The sequence below is a fragment of the Pelodiscus sinensis genome, chromosome 14, assembly GCF_052426305.1.
Source record: "Pelodiscus sinensis isolate ZL-2025 chromosome 14, ASM5242630v1, whole genome shotgun sequence".
Taxonomy (NCBI): Eukaryota; Metazoa; Chordata; order Testudines; family Trionychidae; genus Pelodiscus; species Pelodiscus sinensis.
The window spans coordinates 28,342,201-28,362,050 of NC_143065.1; the positions used below are offsets into that span (position 1 = coordinate 28,342,201).

General features: G+C 40.3%; 1 long non-coding RNA gene across 1 annotated transcript; it reads left to right on the top strand.

Annotated features, from left to right (window-relative positions):
• Positions 1-1,723: 1,723 nt before the first annotated feature.
• On the top strand, positions 1,724-15,890 carry LOC106733083 (uncharacterized). The gene is made up of 3 exons (XR_001369337.4): positions 1,724-2,038; positions 11,788-11,841; positions 12,886-15,890. It is a non-coding gene; the product is annotated as an uncharacterized LOC106733083 (long non-coding RNA).
• Positions 15,891-19,850: the final 3,960 nt, after the last annotated feature.

Consider the following 19,850-nt stretch of genomic DNA (forward strand, 5'->3'; position numbering starts at 1 on the left):
ATGTAACACAAATATCTGCATTTGTGAGTTGCGCTTTCACAATAAAGAGATTGCTCTACAGTATTTTGTATGAGATGAATTGAAAAATGCTATTTCTTTTGTTTATAATTTTTACAGTGCAAATATTTGTAATAAAATATAAAGCAAGCAGTGTACACTTTGTATTCTGTGTTGTAGTTGAAATCAATATATTGAAAAATGTAGAAAAACATCCAAGAATATGTAGTAAATTTCAATTGGGATTCTATTGTTTAACTGTGTGATTAAACCTGCAATTAATAATGATTAATTTTTAAATGTGATTAATTTGTTAGTTAACTGTGATTAAATCAAAAGCCCTAGATCTATTAATAAGAACTTCTGCTACAAGCTGGGAGCTTCTCAGTTGGAAGCAACAAAGCAGGAGAGACATCTGAGTAAGTGGATCGGTCACAAGATGTCTGAGAGCCGCCAGAGTGATCCTAATATGTGTTAGGGAAGGTATTTCCGGTATAGATAGAGCGGTATTAATGCCATTGTAAAAGGCACTGGTAAAGCTCATTCAGAATACTGTCTACAGTTCTGGTCACACATGTTCAAAAAAGATGAATTCAGTCTGGAACAGGTGTAGAGAAGAGCTGCTCAGATAATCAGGGGAATGTAGAGGCTGACTTATGAAAAGTGATTGGAACATCTTTCCTTGTACGGCCTAGCAAAATGAAGGCAGAAGGGGATATGGTTGCTTTCTAGAAACATTTTGGAGAGTAAATACCGAGTAGGGCAAAGAGCTATGAACAACTCTGAGCTGAAATTAGAAGACTTTTCTAACCATCAGAGGGGAGAGGTTCTGCAGCAGCCCCACAATTGGAGTTGTGGACGCAAACAACGTAATTAATTTTAAAAGCAAGCCAAACAAATGTATGAGTGGGTGTGTCTAACATGGATGATGGTGGTGGGCAATGCTCAATAGCCTTTGGGCTCACTTCTGGTTTATGTCTTATGTTCCTAAAGCTCGTGCTGCAGGGTTTCAGCCAGCCACCAGCAGAGGTCAGAAAGGGATTCCTCCCCACAATGAATTCTGGAAGAATTTTTTTTGTTTAATTTTCCTCTGCAGCATCAGGGATGGCCATGGGATATTGGGTAGCGTGGGCTACTGCTGTGAGGTGGTGTGGACCATTTTCTCTCTCAAGTGCTTGACTGTTTGGTTCTTGGTAAGGATAAGAAGCAGATAATTGACTAATTATGCACTCAATACAATTTGTATCGCATAAAGGCCCCCTCTGCGGCTCTGCAGTTTAAATGTAGTAGGAGCCGGGCACTCAGGCAGCCGAGCTCCTACTACATTTAAACTGAGAGCCACAGTGGAGGTAGGTCCCAGACCCAGCATGAGCCAAGACTGTTGAGTTCCAGCTTGCGTTGGGTACTGCACATACCCCACCGCAGCTGCCCATTTAAATGTAGTAAATGGGGTAGGTTCAGGACCCGGTGGAAGCAGGGACTCCGGAGTCCTGGCTCGTGTTGGGTCTGGGACCTACCTCCACTCCGCTGAGACTCTGCCTCCACTACCTGCCTCCCTGCCCCGCCCCCCCCACACACACAGTGGAGACGGTGCTGGGGGGAACCAGCTTTTAAGCTATCTCCTGCTTCCCCCACCCCCACCCCGCTGCCTCTGAGATAGAAATAAAAAGGGCAGGGGTGGAATGTGAGGAGTCAACTCAACTAGCTTATCGGGTAGTCAACTAATAACTAGTCTTTTACATCCCTAGTTCTTGCTCACATGCTCAACGCCTGACCAATTGCTATATGTGGGGTTGGGAAGGAATTTTCCCAGAAGTCAGACTGTCAGCAACCTTGGGCTGTGGATTACTTTCCTCTACAGTGTGTAGGTGTGGAATATTTGGCAGTATTATATGGCACAGCTCACTAAATCATTTTCTTTCCAAAGTGACAGTCTTGAGCACTTGTGCACCTCGGTCCTTCATATTCTCTGCCTGTGGCACGTGAGTTTCATCCAGGAATGGACAATAATTTTCATAAGGGGGCCACTCGATGAATTTTGGTAAGTCATCACAGGTCGCACATTTCTACTGTATTAAATAAGTTGCCTCACCATTTATTGTAAAAAGACTCCATTAGGTTCTTTGCACAACAAAGTAATTACTAGGAGTAACAACTGAATATGCAATTATCCAAAACTTACTTTCGAAGGCCATTATATTGTAAACTGTTTTGTGAACACTTGTAAAATTTGTAATAACTTTTACGCTAAATTTTTACTTACAACTGACATGAATTTTAATAATGTTTTATTGAAAAAATGAAACTCAGTGTGAAGAAAAAAGTCTCTGGTGTGCATTAATAAGATAAGTGAAATCGGGTATCATCCTAGGCAAGGTGTGGAGGGGAGGCCAGTTCCAGAACCCCAGAAGGGGTGGAGCCTCAGATGGAATGGTTGGCACTGAGGCTAGCCTTCCCCAGCCAGCCTTTCAGTGCTACCGGGCCCATGCCACCCTAGGCTTCAGTGATATTTTAAAGGACTCCATCTGCTGCCGCGGTAGTTTCCTCAATTGCCGGGAACCCTGGTAGTCCAGGTGGAAATATCAGATAGGCCGGATCTGGTTCCTGGACCATGTTTTGACCCCCTCTACTTTAATATCTTGTGGGCTGTAATACTTCGGTCTAATTTTGGTTGTTGGGTTTAGTGTGCAGATGCTGGGTGTTATAGGTGGTCTGTGGTATATAGATGTTAGGCTAGATGGTCTGGTGTTTCTTTTTGTCCTTAAACTCTGACTCAAAAAATCCATCTTAGCTGTGGAGTGTTTACAATCCCTGGCTCACAATGATACAAAAACTATTCATACACTCTTAATACCATATGGCCTCCCAAAGATACTTCAAAATGTTGTCCTGTCTCTCACTCATTTTTTGTTTCCTGCCCCATAAGCTTAATTTTTTCTCAATCACTTGATTTTCTCATCAGGTTTCTCCAAGGAGGATGTCCTTCGGTATTTACTTTCACATAAGCAAAGGATACATTGGCCTTTCTTCATTTACTTTGAGGCATTTTGAAGCTGCCCATGCATATCTGTGAAATCTTTCAGCCTCTGTGATGGACCAGACCGGGTCTGGGCACCGCTGAGGGCATCAGCTCAGGGTGAATTGCTCAAAACCAGGACTACTTACAGCCCTCAACTGGAGAGCTTTCTCAAATAGGCCATAAACCAGTCACGCAGAGCGCTTCAGCTGCCAATCTGGCCAGCAGGAAGCCTCATGAGCAAAACCCCTCAGATATCCCAGCTCTCCCTGTGCCACAATCAGTCCCAGGCCTTACACAGAGGTGAGAGGTTATAAAACCCGATCTCACCAACTCTGAACAGATCCTCCCAGTCCCAAATAACTAGCCACAGTCCCCAGTCAATTTAAACTTTAGATCTTACTCATGAGAGCACACCGAGCCAGTCCTTGAGAATCTAAAGGTTTATTAATAAAAGAAAGAAAAGGCTGAGAGTAAGATTAAGGGGAATACGTTACATACATCAACTACCAAGTTCTTGATGCAGGCACTTAGCAGAGATGTTACAAACTGCTAACTTAAATGTCTCTGGTGTACATCCTGTGTTAGGATGGGTCAGCAAGTCCTTCCCCATTTCTGTCCCTTGCAAGGATGCCTCTGGAATCAGTAGCAAGATTGAAGACCAGATGGAGATGGCCTCATGGGATTTTTATATTCCTTGTGACTTCTAAGCTGGAGCTGGTCACATGATCAAATGGCCTATCTGTGTTTCACATGCAAGTAGTCATTATGCACTGACCAGTCTGCAGGTTTCCAGACACATTCCTCAGGTGTGTATTGGCTCCTCTGAGAGCCATTGTCTATGAAGCAGGGCTAATAAGCATAGCCATTTACTGAATAATCCTTTCTAACAATAGGTAGTCCATGCCCATTGCTCTCTCCTAGACAGAGAATATTTACAATACAAGAACAGAGCCCATATTCATTACTTCACATAAAAAAATTATACATGAGTATCATACATAGAAGAAGCAGAGCATAAGCTTTCATTGACACCTTGCATGGCCCACTTTGTGCAGAATTTGGGACATATGCCACCAGTGAGTGCAACAGTGATCTGTCTGCTCACTTTAAAATGCAATAACATGACAACCACTAAGCATGAACTATACATCATTGCTGTGCAGTGGAGTGGATTTCACCCAGCAGGGATGACCTGACTAAGGATGTCTTCATAAAAAGGTCTATATAACAACTTTTGCTCAGCTGCCTCTCTTCTTTCCTATGTGTATTTCATCTGTCATGCTGCAATGAGGAATGACTGTGAAAATTAATAGGATTTGATATTCGTTCCCGTGACTGGCACTGGAATAAACCTGGTTATAATGGTACAACTGCATCTACACTAGAGCTTTTACCAGCATAGTGGTCTATCAGTGAAAAATCACATCCCTAACTGATGTAGCTAGTAAAGCTTTTAGGTGCAGACCAACCCATAGATATAAGTGAACATAGCATCTTTTTGGAAACTACAACAATTGCTCCTATGGAAAATAATATTGGGAAAATAATTATGACTGCATATTCAAAAGTGATGTTGGGAACCCCTTTATAGGTACCATCCTCAAGACACCTTAAAGGGAGCTGATGTTCAGGATTGCAGGTGATATGCCCTTACTCAGAAATTGGGATCCTTTAAGAGTACCCAAAATTTGAAACAACCAAAATCTTTTGTGGTTTATGAATATTTGGGCTTTATGTAGTTTGCCTGTCTTTAATTGGGTGCATATTTTGCTCTCTGTGGTATGTGGTGGGAGGAAAAGTTAATTATTTAGTTTTGCTTTTCATTTTCCTCGCCAATACGTTCTGCTGCTCTCATTTGGAAACAGATCCAACAGCATATGACCAGAAAGATCTCTAATGGACTATCACCAAAGCTCTGTAAAATGTGTTTTTGGGACTTCTGTACTAGTCTAATCAAAGTGTTAGAAAACACAAGACATGGGTAATTCACATATATCACCCCACTCATTGACCAACACACTACTGTCCGTCATAGCTGCAAAAGGTCAGCTCCTCATCAGTATTTTTCATAGACAGTGCCTGATGCAGATGATAGTTTGAGATGCTTCAGAAATAGTGTGCCCTGAGATTTATTCAGCTCTTGATTTTAGATAAAAAGCAGATGTCAAGTAATGCACTTTTATGTAATCGCTACTCAAAAGCTATCCAGAAATGATGCAGCAATTCACAGTAAGAGCACAAGAAGGAAAGGAAAAATCAGTCAAGTTATAACATATGGGCCTCTCAGGTCTGTGCAATCTAAAGAGGAATATGGAAATTCCATTTTAAAAATTAGTACATGTTGCTTTGTCCTGTTACCTGTTCAGAGCTGGGTTTCAAGGTGATTTTATGAAGTTCTGGCGAGATGTGTAACACTGTCATCTTAGGATGTGTAGTAAGACATGTGCATGTATTTTGAATAAACATCTTAATGTTGAGATTATAATGTTATAGTATCTAATTACTGCAAAAGGCATTATTTTTTTCTGACATGACTTCCTATAAATTAACTAGCTGGAAATCTTTGTGCCATAGTTTTATTTTTTTCATAGATGCATCTGAGTTTGTTGCAGCACTGTAATATAATTAGATAATAGCTGGCAATAATATATTACCTAGTAATAAAAAAATCAAACTATTAATATTGTTACACTTAAAAAACACAATGACCTTCAACACATCAGACTTGACTTGAATTATTATTGTGTACACAGACCTCCCACCACTCTGTAAAGTGCAATGTGCCATTCCATTTATAGTAAAACTGCTTGAGACAAATTGTTCTTTTATGTACACAACTGTGCTATAATGCAGATTATGGAAGTAACAGTGCATAAATAAGCCCTGCTTTCTACTTCTCTTCATAATGTCATCCACTTTTGGAAACTACAGAATACTTTTGAAATGCTAAACCTGTAATTTATCTGTGAATCCTGGATCTTTCCTTTATCCTTTTATCAAATGGCTTTGCCGCAGCCCCAGTAACAGTGCACCATGATCAGAAAGATTTTATATCTGAAAGATTTTATCACCTTAATACCACACTAAATGGTTGAGCTAAGTTGCACTCTGGGTCTATGGATAATTAATAAAATATGAACTTAGCCCACACGCTAATATTGATTTCCCTGGAAAAGACTCAGTTGTTACTAGATAATGATGGTGCATATGGACAATAGATGACTTAAAAGACCCCCTTATCTCTTTAATCTTCACACTGCACTTTCAAGAAGTTCTCCAAATATACCTGTAGGTTCCCTATCTGATCAACTGTGTTATGTCTGTTATGTCTCTTTTTTTCAATTTTGAAAAATAGGTTGACTTTTTCTTGATATCTCACTGAGTTAATATAGGTCAAGTTGTGTGACTTGGGGTGAGAGGCTCGGTTCAAACAAAGCAGAGATAAAGCCTCTGATAGTCAAAATCAAAATGTTTCCGTATGTATCTTGAAATAATAAAATCATGCTTTCATGATCTGAGAAACCGCGTGAACAAGCTCTTCTAAAAAGGGGGTTAGAGTATGCCTTAGCCATCCACCTGGGGCACAAGAAGACCAAGCCTTTCTGTACCTTTAGTTCAGAAACCTGTAGAAAAAGAAGCCTGCATAAGAAATGTGAGTGTCACTGTTACTTTCCATGTGCATAAGTGGCAGCTAGGGGCATGTAATAAAAATTCCCACTGTTGGCAAAAAAAATCAGATTTATATGGTTTCTCGGGAATGCAAAATATTTTTGAAGCTTTGCTTCAGAGTTAGGGCTGGCTTTTGTCAAGAAAATACAATACACATTTCCCCAGGTATAAATTGTCACTGTGCTGCCTAGAATCTGCCTTTCACAATGACTCAAAATCACAACTAGCTGTGGAAATCTAAGTTTTTACATGTGAATAAACATGAATTGAGAGGTAATTTCACAGAGCTCAAGTGTCAGCCCAGCCTCTCCATCTGAATCACCATCATTTCAAGTGCCAATTTCTACTCCTTTCTTATTCTTACTAAGTCCTTAATTCTTGATGAGTGCTATCACCAGGCCTCTGTACACTATAACCATCTTCTAGATAATTCCCACTCATCCAACAGACAAAAGCCTTCCTACTAGGTTATGAAGACAGGAAGGCACTATTTTCACATTTCCTTACTTCAGGGGAATCCCTCATGCAATTAACTCAAACCAAAATCAATGTGATTACTAACAAGCATGTAAAATATTTTTGTACTTTGTACATAAAATATTTTTAGGTCTATCCAAGTCATTTATAAATAGCATTCTACAAAATCACTGTAGCCCACATTAAGTGGATTAAAAGCTGCTTAATTGATAAATCACAGTATTGCAATCTCGTGGGGTGGCTGATGTGGGGTTTGTGGGGATCTGTTCTTGACCCAGTGCTATTCAGTGTCTTTATGCAGGAAGGAAATAGAAAGTAATTGCTGGTAAAATTTGCAATTGACATGAATATTGGTGGAATGATAAATAGCGACGGGGGTTACTGCAGCTAAACACAATAATCTAAATCGTTTGGTAAAACGGGCTCATTGGCAGAATGTGTTTTTAACACAGGCAAGTGCATAGTTCATACGTGTAGGAACAAAGAATGTAAGTCACACTTTGGAGGTGGGGTACTATATGGTGGAAAGCAGCAACTCTGGAAAGGACTTGAGGGGTCATAGTAGGTAACCCATTGAATATGAGTTCCTAGTCTGATGCTGTAGTTAAAAGGGTCAGTGCAATTCTGGGATATATAAGCAGGGAAATATCAAATAGGAGTAAAGAGATGGTATTTGTAACACTTCCTGGGGGTACCTAGGGCTGAGACACACCTTACTGCTATTTGCCTTTAACACGGGGAAACCTTCTTTGTGCCTGCTGGGGATCAGCTCCTTTACTTTCCCCACAGGCTACAAGGTTGCCACTTCTCTAGTTCCAGAAAACCGAACATCCTTGCCCTGCTCAATGCCCCACCAATTCCCTGAGGCCTCACCTCTGCTCAGTCCTTCCCCCACCTCTCTCCATTGCTTGCTCTTCCCCATTCTCCCTCACATGCTCATTTTCATTGCAAGGCTCACATGGGCATATTTATTGTTCTGATAGATGCATTGTGCTAAATCGGTGGTCACCAACCAGTAGATTGGGATCTACTGGCAAAGTTTGGAGTCTCTGGCAGGTGATCCTGACAAGTCTGGCTAGGAGGCGATCAAGTGCCAGCACTTCATCTGCCCCTTGCAGCACTACCATGCTGCTCCTTCCCTCTGCCTTGGAGCTGCCCCCAGTCCTTGGAGCTTCTTACTTGCTGCGCAGGGCACAGGAACAAGAGGAAGAGGGGGTGCTGATGTCAGGGTGCCCCTCCCTCCACCCTGAACCCCATCTCCACAGAGCAAGGGGGGGGGAAGGAGCTTAGGGTTGGAGAGACTTTGCTGGCTGGTTTTGGAAGCAGAGGTGAGCCTGCCTTAGTCCTCTGCACCACGACCCAGAAGCCACCTGTGGTAAGCAGTGCCCAGCTGAAGCCTGCATCCAAACCCCGGCCCCAGTCCTGAACCTCGCCTGCACCCGCACCCCAACCCCCTGCCCTATCCCTGAGTCCCCCTGCACCCAAATTCCCTCCCAGAACCTGAATCCTAACCACCACCCCCTGCTGCTCAACTACCTTAGCTCAGAATCCCTCCCACCCTCCAAATCCTTTAGCCCAAGATCAGAGTCCATATTCCCCTCCCCCTCACCCCAGCCTTCTGCCCTCAGCCTGATAAAAATGAGTGACGAGGAGGAAGGAGGAAGGATGGCGCAAGCAGGGGCAGGGTCTTGGAGAAGGAGTGGGAAGGAAGCAAGGCAAGCGTGTTTGGGTTTGAGGTAGATCCTGGATTTCACTTAAATTCAAAAAGTGATCTCATGCTTGAAAAGGTTGGAGGCCACTGTGCTAAATTGCGGTTTGATTTGTTACAGGACACTGGAGCTGGCAACAATATAGTCAAAAAGGGTGTTTTTTTTTAAAAAAAATATTTCATAAATATTTTCATCATTCTTTCCCTCCCTTCTTCCCAATTTTCATAACCAGCTCCATGTGTTTGTTCACAAAAGTTACTGTAATTTTATATGTGGATTTAGTACCACACATTATCGCAGCTGCGATTGATCCATTGAAGGCCCACTGCTAAAATCCAAATACAAATCCATAGAGCACAAATATAGAAACGCATGCCTGTCCAGATACCTATATAAATAAATCTGTCAAAACTGATGCCCACATCTGCACGCAGATACACATATATGCATGAGTACACATCTAGCATGCACTAACACACATTATTCCACATTATTTAGTATTAGAGTGACTAGAGACCGAATGGTTTGAGAGATTCAAGTATTGGCAGAGTCCATATGTGGGAAAATAAGAAGTCTATATTGTGTAACCTACAAAAATGATAAAACCGTCATGTACATCATCGCAAACTAGTGTGTATATAATATGGTTCCATGTGTCAGTCTTTTCATCATTAAACAAATCATCCTAGAAAGGGAGGTTCACCTTCCTCTGCAGAATGTGGTACAGATCACTTTGTGGGCATATCCCACTTCATCTTTTCCTTGCCATTGCGGGAGGGGGCTCTGTTTGGTCCCTTCTATTCTCTTCCTGTGGCACAAAATAGTCTTTGTCTCCGGTGGGTTGTCCTGCTTGCTTTGGTGTAATTCTGTGGCTGTTGGGTTTCATGTGAGAGTGCTGGGTTGTGTCGGTGGCCTGTATGTACAGAATGTCAGACTATCTGGCTTGATCTAAAAAATGTTCTGAAACTTTTCATATCAGTTTTAAAAGATCAACCTCTAATTTGTTCTACATGTATTCCAACAAATAGAAAAATGAGATTGCCTCTGTCTCTCTTAATTTTTTAAATAAAGTTACTGTAAAAATATCTTCATGTACATTGGTTATTAAAATAAATAAGTCGCTTCACTGAGCAAGTTACTGCTTAAACGTGAAAACACTGAATCACCCTAAAGTAGCACTAGCAAAGAGGGAAGTTATTTTGAAAACTTACCTTTAAATCAAGGTTCCATCCAGGGTCTCTATATTCTTTGGAAATGGATTGCGACAAGCACGTAACATATTCTGTTGTTGCAATTTCTTCACTACCACTGAACTGCAGCCATCCAATCAGATGGACCATTCGTATGACCCACTGCGGCCATTTTTATGTTTATCTCTGGGGTGGAAAGGAGCAACTCTTATTATTCACTGTATTCGGATAAAACATTTTGCACATGAAGTGACAAATATTGTATTCTATTGAAACTGTAGCAGGAAATATGGCAATGTTATTACTCAAAGACCAGGACATGAGGTTAGCACTTCTGTTGGGGAGATGGGAGGGAAGGTGGAGAAAGTGGTATGAGATCTCTCACTTCAAGTGGCAAAGGACCTCAGTTGTAAGTCTAATTTCAGACAGCATCTCCTGCAGCAATAGTCCCTTACAATGTGCTCTTGCACTGGTTCGGTACCATTTCAAAGGGAAGAGTGCCACCTACTGAATCATCAGCACCACTTCCTGCAGCACTTGGGTTTTCCATAGCATCATCCAAATCCAGAGTGGAATTCATATATACCAGACCTACTTAGTGTTTGAGATTTGAAGAGCTCAAAGCTCTGGGTGCATTGCTGCAAAATAAATGGCCATTACTGTACCATGGCACACAGATACATTAAGGAGGTAGGAATCCTTTATTCACGTGGGTATTGGAAGTTGTAATTCAAAAATACTAATTATAATATACTGCAATAAAAGTAAAATGAATAGCTCCCCATGTAGCATTAGTGTCATTTGCCCTGGATTTGAACCTTTCATTCCGATGCATATGAAAATACACTGCTATTAATGGTTTCCTCATAGACTTGCTAATAATTGAGGTAATATTTCACTTCTGTTACCACAAAAATTAGAAATCTTAAAAAATTAAAGTAATAAACCTCTTCTTGCTTCCATGTAAACACTCTAGTGTATTTCATAAGAGTCTCTCATGCAAAATATTTCACATAAGTATGGATGAAATAAAAAAAAACCTCATATATAGTTGTCCCATAAACTCTTCTGTTCATTCTAACATGGCTAAATATCATGACTTTCTTTATGGAATCTTTTCTAACAACTTTATCTGGCACAGTATGAAAGCAAACCTTCCTGTCTTTGCCATGTGTTTGCCCATCGAAACCCAAAATTGGACAACCTTTAATATTTCAGTAAAGTTAAATAAACCTCATACCTTGAAAACACTTGCTGAACCTCCATTAGAACCTCTGAATATATGTTCAAAATATATATCTTTTTATTTTTGCAGTGGTCCTCTGGCTGATACGAGTATATTAACTACATAAAATTAAACCAAGAATTTCCAGAATACCTGACCCTGTGCTGTATGAATAGTGTGTTGAAAAAGGATTATTGAAATGATTACAGTATGAACACCACATTTACTTACTGACTGAAAAATCACTTAGCGTATTCTTAAGTAGAGAACTACTTAGATTTTTTACCACAGCCTGACAAAGTCCTGCCCCATTTTTGACATTAGACACAATCTCCAGGCCTGGCTTGACAGCTAGGACTTTTTATCTCAAGTATAAACACATTTAGTTAACTCTGCAGTGAAGACATACCCTATATTTAATTCCTAGTAGGTTTAAAACTAATGGAATTTTAATATAAATTCTCCAGTGTAAACTAGGCTTTTCTCTTGATTTAACTTTAGGTTTAATACTTGGCTGAGAAGACTTGAATAGAAAATACCATGTGAGTAGTCCAGGTGAGGTCGTTGTTGAAAGCTTAATGTTGTCCAATTCATCTGATGAAGTGGGTTTTATTCATGAAAGCTCATGAGTCTATATTTTTTTGTTAGTCTCTAAGGCAGGGGTGGGCAATAATTTTTAATAGGGGCCACACCAAGATTTTTGGAAAGTGGTTGAGGGCCACATTCTTCCATGATATTAGTGGAGGAAGTGCGGGGTCTGGGATGCAGGCTGGGTGCAGAAGGGAGCTTGGGGTAAGAGATTGGGGTGCAGGAGGGAGAGTGGTGTCTGGGAGGGAGCCTGGGTAAAGGAGGTGGTTTTGACCTGGGATGGGGGACTGGGGTGCAGGGGTTTGTGATGTGACCTAGGGCAGGAAGGAGTTGTGACCTGCGACAGGGGACTGGGATATAGGAAAGGGTGCAGGGGCTTTGGGGTACATAGTTTTCCCTGGCCTCACACACTGTCTGGCAGATTTTGATGCATAACAAGCTCCAGGAAGACTTTCTTATTCCAATGAGGTGCGGTCCCCTTTACACTACATTTCTGGTTAAAAGGCACCAACTCTTAGATCCACATTACAGAGATCAATTCAACAAGGTGCTGAAGAACATGTTACTTCAATGAAAGTACTTACATGATTAAAGTTAGAGATGTGTATGGTACCTTACTGAGCTGAGGCCCAAAAGGATACCCTTGAATGAACAATAATTAGTAGAGAGGCTTGTCTCTAAATACTGATTGCTGGGTGAAATTCACTGACGGCTGTTTTTCCAAGAAGGTCTCTGTTAGGAGCTGATCCTACATGCAGAAGAAATTTAATAATCCTGGTTGAGATCTCTTCTACATATTTTCATCCTTTTCTCACATTTTGTTTACTCTCAAGATTATCTTTTCTATTTATCATAAATAAATATGCAGGATGCTAGAAGTGCCTTTATATGTCAGGCTTGTTATTGTATTCAGCAACAAACTGATGCTTTATTCTAGTTCATAGCAAATTGTCACTGAGAATAGAGTGTATAGAGCATTGAGTTTCATGTGTTTTCTTTGTTTCTTTGCAGAAAAATGATGTGACAGGTGCTTAGCCTCATTTTTCATGCTAGCTTTGCCATGCCATTTTCACCAGTAATGAAGGCAGCTGCCAGAGCTCGAGGAAGTCAGGCGAAAAATTCAGCTGGCAGGTAGACCCAGTCACTTTAAGAAACATAATCTTATGTTAGCAGATGGTAATTAAAAGGCAGAAGAAATAAAATTTTGTCTCCGTTTTCTGCACTGTTACATCAATTAAATCTGCAACTGAAATGCAAGCAGAAAATAACATTTATTTCCATGTGGCTACACAACATGATTGTATTAAAATCTACTTATTTATTTTGCAAAAATTATGGCAATTTTTAATCTAAGCAAAATAACTAATCATTTCCAAAGACAATCATAGAATTATAGGGCTGGAAGGAGCTCGAGAGATCATCAAGTCTAGTCCCCTGCACACATGGCAGGCCCAAGCATCATCTAGATCATCCCTGGCCGGTGTATGTCTAACCTGCTCTTAAAATCTCCAATGATGGAGATTCCACAATTTCCATTGGCAATTTATTGTAATACTTAACCACCCTGACAGTTAGGACGTTTTTGTTAATTCCAACTTAAACCTCCCATGCGTCAAGTTAAGCCCATTGCTTTTTGTCCTACCATCACAGGTTAAGGAGAATAACTTTTCTTCCTCCTCCTTGTAACACCCTTGTAGGTGGTACTTGAAAGCTGTTATTGTGTCCCCGCTTAGGTAGTGTTATCTGGACCTTTAATAACTTTTGTTGCTTTTCTCTGGAATTTTTCCAGTTTGTCAACATCTTTCTGGAAATGTGGTACCCAGAACTGGACACAATACTATAACTGAGGCCTAATCAGCTCAGAGTAGAGTGGAAGAAATATTTCCCGTGTCTTGCTCACAACACTCCTGTTAATGCATCTCACAATCATGTTTGTGGGTTTTTTTTTTTTTTTTTTGCAACAGTCACTGTTGACTCATATTTAGCTTGTGGTCCACTATGACCCCTAGATTCCTTTCAGCAGTGCTCCTTCCTAGACAATCACTTCCCATTCTGTATGTGTGAAACACTGTTCCTTCCTAAGTGGAGTACTTTGCATTTGTCCTTATTAAACGTAATCCTATTTACCTCAGACAATTTCTGCATTTTGTCCGGATCATTCTGAATTATGACCCTATCCTCCAAAGCAATTGCAACCCCTCCCAGTTTGGTATCATCTGCAAGCAGGTAAGCTGCTGGAGGGCTCATAATGCTTTGTTTATCTAAGTGTCCATAGTTACGGAACCTCACAGTGCCTGTTCGCTGCAGTTCGCCATTTCCAGTGAGGGGGAGGAAGCAGCAGCTTCAGACAATTAGACAAACAAAATATTGCAGGCCCACCAGCAGCTTACCCAGGCAGAGGCCTGCAACCCTACTTTGAAAACCACTGCTCTATGACAATCTAAATCCTTGATAAAGATAGTAATCAGAGCCAAACCCTGAACAGATCCCTGCAGAATCCCACTTGTTATGCCCTTATAGCACGACTGTGAACAATTGATAACTACTCTCTGAGAATGATTATTCAGCACGTTATGCACCCACCTTACCATAGCTCCATGTTTATATTTCTCTAGTTTGTTAAAGAATGCATAACTAAATATTAAATTTATAACTCATTATTAAATCTGCAGTCTTTAGACCTTGTGGCTGTGTCTAGACAGGCCAGTTTTTCTGGAAAATCAGCCGCTTTTCCGGAAAAACTTGCCAGCTGTCTACACTGGCCGCTTGAATTTCCGCAAAAGCACTGACTTCCTACTGTAAGAAATCAGTGCTTTTTGCGGAAATACTATGCTGCTCCCGTTCGGGCAAAAGTCCCTTTTGCACAAAACTTTAGACAGCTGAGATTTGTTTTCTGCGAAAAAGCCCCGATCACAAAAATGGCAATTGGGCCTTTTTTGCGCAAAAGCGCGTTTAGATTGGCCACGGACGCTTTTCCGCAAAAAGTGCTTTTGCAGAAAAGCGTCCGTGCCAATCTTGACGCGCTTTTCCGAAAATGCTTTTAACGGATAACTTTTCCGTTAAAAGCATTTCCAGAAAATCATGCCAGTCTAGACATAGCCTGTATGTCCTAGAGGTATCTAATAGCATTTCCTCAAGTATCAGAGGTAGCCATGTTAGTCTAGATCTGCAAAAGTGACAAGGAGTCCTGTGGTACCTTATAGACTAACAGATGTATTGGAGCATAAGCTTTCATGGGCAAAGACCCACTTCGTCAAATGCATGTAGTGGAAATTTCCAGAGGTAGGTATAAATATGCAGGCTAGAGATAACGAGGTTAATTCAGTCAGGGAGGGTGAGGCCTACTTCTAGCAGCTGATGTGGAGGTGTGAACAACAAGAGAGGAAAAACTGCTTTTGTACTTGGCTAGCCATTCACAGTCTTTGTTTAATCCTAAACTGATGGTGTCAAATTTGCAGTGTCTACACTCATTTTGCAGTAATCTCAGCAATTTTTAGTGAAGTGGAAAACTGCAACAGGTCTCAGGAGGCTCTTCCTGTTAAAGAAGAGATCCAGAAACTTCAGAGATGAATCTGTTCACATCTGCTATAATTTGCTGGCAAGGGCAGTTATAATCTTGCAAGAGTATAACTTTTTGATTTGGACAAGAATCCTGAGAGTTCTCTATTGTGTACATACCATTTAAAATATTTAGTGTTTAAAAGACAAAACTTAGTAATTCTTAACATGTATTTATCTTTATGAATGCAACTAGACTCATGAAAAACATGTGCATATCAAGAATCTTCAAATCAATTGAAGTGTGGAATAATTACATAATTAAAGCTTATTATGGTATTGATGAAACTGAAATGTTGTTGAAGTTATGTCACTCTTTCCATTACAAGCCCTAATTTGCAAGGGTTTATAAATCAATCATAAACATTCACACACATTCAAAATGTACCTTATAAAGTCTGGCTGGAATATATTTTCCAAAAACGCATTTGGTCACTTTAAAATTATGTATGTTTAAAGTGGGGGAAAGGTATTTGTGAGTTCAGATACTTATTTTGGGTTTCCACAACACAAACTAGATTTGGTTTTTGTGCCTTATGAAAAGTCTCTCTTAAAACAAATGAAAAAATATCAAGATATGTTTCATAAAAATTAATATATCTATGCATTTTGTATTCTGTGTTTGATGGATCGATTCCTGCTACAATAAAAGGTAATAGAAGTTTATCTTTTGTTTTGAATAAGATTGGGATTTAGAATTAGTTTCACAAACATTTTTAAAGTAGTTTTTTAAAACATAATTGATGAACTGAAATGTAAATGATTGAGTAAGCAGATAGTTACATACCTGATCAATTGCTCATTTGTATTCTACTCCTCTTGATAAATTAGATCTGAACTAAAATAAATGTATAACACATTGGATGATTGAGTTCATGTGTTGAAGAATGTACATCACTTTTGAACTAAAGATCACATTAATACCATGACTCTAAGTGATTAGAACCTTTAAATTTGAGAAATTCTATTTGGAAATTCATTCATGCCTCTCTGTTGAATGATCCACATTTTGTTGCAAAAAACAGAAAGTGACTAATACAATTAATGACTGTTAACAGTTAAAAAGGAAGGAACGTTTGCCACTTTTTTTTAGACATAAGTGGATAAAATTTCTGTGAACCAACAATGCGATCTCTGGTTTTGAGAGATGGACTGATATGGTGGATTCTGTTTGTGCAAAGTGCACAGAAAATAAATCTTTGAGGGCATTGAATTTCTTTGGAGGCACATTACCTGTAGATCACAAGCTTAATGTAGGATGGGGGTTAGCAGTGACTGAATGCATAGCCATCTTACAGATGTGATGGATGAAAAATGAGTCTGTGGTTTCTTTTCAGTTGGTCATGATGGATTCTCCATCATGGACAACTTTTAAATTGAGATTGGCTGTTTCTCTAAAAGATTTACTCTAGGAATTATTCTGGGGAACCTCTACAGCCTGGGCTATATAGGAGGTCAGACTAGATGCTCAGTGGTCCATTCTGGCCTTAGACCCTACTGTTGAACAGGTGTCATTGTCACAAAATAAGCCTTCCATCACGGTTGTCGTTAATCGTTCATGCCTGGAGACCAAGCAGTGAGTGGAGATAAAAATACTTCTTAGTCCTTGGTATGCTCCCTTCCATGTCAAAGTTGGGGTTTGTTAATAGAGTACTGTTTGGAAGCATATAGAGAGGACCTTGGTTTCCAGAGCTGCCAGCCTGTCCCAATCACAGCATGTACAAAAATGTCTTGACAACAGCTAGAACGTTCCCTTTTGATCGCAGAGCACAGGTGTGATGTGTGGCATGTCCTCATAACTTACACCAATGTTCAAGCTTTGTAATTTAATTGCTCATGTAAGTGAGGGCCTTAGGGTGCTATCCATTGTTAGGTGCATTATCTGCAAAACCCTCTTCATTCCAGGCCTGGGTCTTCTGCAAGCAAAAATTACTATTTTTTCCCAAACTGTGTGCTTCTGAAGTAAAGACAGAGGCTCACTAGAACTTAGGGGAGAACTTAAGGTGAGATCACCAAACTTGGCTTCACCAGTGACCTAAGATAAGATTGAACCCGGGACTCTAAGGGTATGTCTCCACTACATGGCTCCGTCGACAGAGCCATGTAGATTAGGCTACCTGGCATAGGAAAATGAAGTGGCGATTTAAATAATGGCCTCTTCATTTGAATTTAAATGGCTGCCGCACTGTGCCGATCAGCTGTTTGTTGGCTCAATGCGCTAGTCTGGACGCTCCATGGTTGATATCAAAGGCATTTGTCGACCTCCCCGGTATGCCTCGTGGGATGAGGTTTACCGAGGAGGTCGATAAATGCCTTTCATGTTGACCGTGGAGCATTCAGACTAGCGTGCTGAGCTGACAAACAGCTGATTGGCACAGTGCGGCAGCCATTTAAATTTAAATGAAGCGGACATTATTTAAATCGCCGCTTCATTTTCCTATGCCGGATAGCATAATCTACATGCCTCTGTCTCCAGAGGCATGTAGTCTAGACAAACCCTAAAGTTGAAAGACCAAGGCATAACTCATCCTTCCAAATCTTAACTTCTAACTACCTAGCTTTTGTCATTACTTTAATGAGATCTAAATGTGTTTGTATTTAATAGCTTACACATGGAATAAAGGAATAAATGAGCCAAAGAAAATGTGAAAGAAAACTTCTATAACAGATCTGTTATATTGGGTTTCCCTTGATAATGCTTCTTACTATTTTCCCTTTCCTTTAACAGGCATTGTAATTTGGCATCTAGAAAGATATTCTTGCACTAATAAACCCTTCTCTTTCCTTAGACCCTAAGCATCTCATCTCTGATTTGCTCAGTGAATCATAGATAGGTATGGAAGCTACGTATTTGACTCTCCGTACCTTCAAGTGTGTAACAGTGTATGGACTTCTGGGACAACTGAGGATATGTGGTAGTTCAGTGCTGTACAAGGTGAGAGAGCTTGCTGCCTTTGCATTCAAACCAGGGTCCTATGGGAGCTTACATCTGCTCATATTCTGAAATGGGCAAGAGTTGTTCAGAATGGGGTCTTCCAAAAATTAACCTAGGAACCTATTCTGTATATTTCATGCTGAGGAAGGAAACTGAAGAGTGGTTTGTTTAGTGTCTTCTTTTACCAACAAGCCAGGGAAGAATGAGAATGGGAAGCAAGAGATCTGGAAAATATGAAAAGTGAAATAGATCCAGGTAATATTTTTAAAAATAAGCCTAAGATTTTCAAAAGGATTAGTGGTTTTGTGTGACTTGGATTTTGGGTGTTCACACTGAGAGTTAAGTGGGCCTGCTGCTCCAGAAAGTGCAGAGTTACTGCCCTCTTAAAAAATCATGCCTCTTTAAAATGTCTCCTGTATTCCTCCCACCCACCCACCCCAAAAAAAACCCCACTAGTCACTTTTGAAAATCAGGCATAGGTATTTACAAACCATGGGGACTCTTGGTAAATATTACCAGAAAGCCCTTTCTCCACTGATAGCTTCTTAAAGACAGAAATGATTGGTACAGTGCGCTGGTGGTAAAGGGAATGTACTTGATAAATCAATTCAAAGGAGTGAGATAAAGGGGGGCAAGGTGGAAGGTAGAGAATAGTTGGAATTTAGTCTGACATTTTCTTTTACAACACTTGTCCTGAGTGAGTTCATGCAGGAATAGTAATTTCTCAGCACTGTGTCAGGTACATGAAGAAGTGTGACAGCCCTCTTTGCTAACTTGCGCTGCCTGCTAGACATTTTTGTCATTCATTATTCTTATTTTAACTAACTATAAGCATGCTCCTGCTCCCACTAAAGTGGAATGACAAAAATCCTACTGTCCTCAATGGTGCAAGCTCAGGTCGGATGTTTCCAATTGCTGTTTAAAGTAGTACAAGTGCTGTCTGAGACCGTATTTATATTGTGGTGATTGGGATTTATGTTCTGATTTGTTAATGAAGTGTATGAGAGGGACTGCTGTAAAATAGTAGCTGCTTTTACACAGAGAAAATGAGTTTTATGTGAGTCCTGAGCATTGATATTATTCATTACCAGATGTAGCCACTCCATCAGCATAATAGCTTTTCTTGGACAGTATTCTGATCCAGTGGATAAACTTAAATAATTACTCTGCCACCACACTAAAAAAAAATAAATCTCCTCTAGATTCCTGATTTCTAATGTGTTCCAGTTTATAGGAAACTGATAGGCCAGCGTTTCAATGCCTCTGACATGTTCTCAATCAGCAACATTGAAATGCAGAATATTTTAAAACCAAATCCGTAAGCCTGCAAGCTACTTTGAAGAAATATGTCAACAAATGCTGCCAGCTCCTTGACTCCTGACAGGCTGTGCAGACTTCAAAACATTCTGAGCTGTAGTTTGCCCATTAAATCAGAAAATGTGTTTGGTGGGCTATTGATAGTTATTTTCAGAAAGGCAAGGAC